Raw genomic sequence first — 1,620 nt, 5'->3', positions numbered from 1 at the left:
GGGGGGGGGGGGGGTAGTAGCCCTATATATATATTTTTTTTTTTTTCTTAATAATCTGTGAGGATAAGACAGTTTAAGTACAAAGCACAGCTTTTAACAAAGGGACATGTTGAGATAAATAAGAGGCATGTAAATACCAATAGCTTCTCAAAAGTCCCTTTTTTTTCTTTTTTTTTAGGCTTGTACATATAGTATATACATGTGTTTTAATAATGTGGCCATTAGCCTTTATAATGTTGATCGTTTTGGAAACAGAAGAAGAAGAAAAAGATCAAAAACTGAAGAAAAACAAATGTTGGGAAAAGCGATGGCAGAAATAGAAAGACAGTCAAAGCTTTAGTCCCGTTTCCTTTCAGCCACCCACTGTGATGGAAGTGGAACCATTTCCTTCTTGTTCTCTAACACTAGACAAAGACTCAGTGGGTGAGCATGAAAAATATTTTAAATCTTTTTACTGTGCTTATTTACATTGTCCAGGCTCTTGATGTTAACGGCAGCCCAGTGGTGCTAGTCTTTAACATTTTAGGGACTGAAGAGTAAACAACAAAGGCCCGAGAGTTTACCATCAACGCTGGTAGATTTTGATCTCTTTGGAATGATGATGACTTTTAAACCTGCAAACTTTAGTGGGATGGTTTCAGAAACAGTAGCATCTACCAATCTGAGACGAGCCAGCTCTTTGTAGAGCTTCTAGTGTCCTCGAATGCAGTAGTCCTGATTCTGATGGGCTCATAGTCATTGTATTTACCCGGTAGGGATTATTTTTAAAGCAAATTTGTCATTTTTATACATTCTGCAAGTGGTAGTGCTTGTGTTTTGTTTTGTTTTTTTATCCCCTTTGTTTAAATCCCACCCTGTAATCGCTATTATTAGTTGTGATTTCTGCTTCTGTGCTCTGAATTGGTCTTTTTAGATGTCTTGTACAAAACCCTTTATTTTTCTCTGCTTATAAAGAGTTGATGTGATGCTTTATATTTCTGTGTATTATTGTTGTTTCGAAAATAAAATATATATATCTTGTGGTGATACGCGAGCCTACGTGCTAAGTACGAAAGAAACTGAGGCTGGGTGGAACTAATCTTACATGACAAACTGCACCTTTATTTCTTGGCTGTGCATAATTATTCAAACATCGGAACAAATCAACATTATGAATCACAGTTAGCTGAGTTTTGTAGTTAAACGAGATTTGCTCGCATGAAATGTACTTAAAGCCCTTTATTAACATTTCCTTCAGTGTGGGGAATTCCTCGTCTGCGGTGGATAATTTCATACCGTCTTCAGAAGCAGACAGAGACGGTAATTACAGGCCCACAGCAGCCCTCTCTTGTTTCTTTACTTACTGCTACGTTACGAGCTAATTCAAACCATAAACATTTGTGCCGTCACAGAGGCGCGGCGTGGCTTTGAACATGAAGGCAGGCTTTGTTGTTGATGCCCTCAAGGGGAAAAGGGCCGGAACAAGCTGCTTGTCGCTGCAGAGACCTCGCCGCTGTGGTGACGAATAGTTTGTGTGGAAGGACCAAAGCTGGCTCACAAAAGTGCTGTATGTGCATGCATTTGAAAGGCAGTCAGCGCAGCAGTGAGGCTTCATTATTAATTGTTTCTTCGCGATTGTAT

This window comes from Pelmatolapia mariae, linkage group LG1 (genome assembly GCF_036321145.2).
Source record: "Pelmatolapia mariae isolate MD_Pm_ZW linkage group LG1, Pm_UMD_F_2, whole genome shotgun sequence".
Taxonomy (NCBI): domain Eukaryota; kingdom Metazoa; phylum Chordata; class Actinopteri; order Cichliformes; family Cichlidae; genus Pelmatolapia; species Pelmatolapia mariae.
This window is presented reverse-complemented; position numbering follows the sequence as displayed.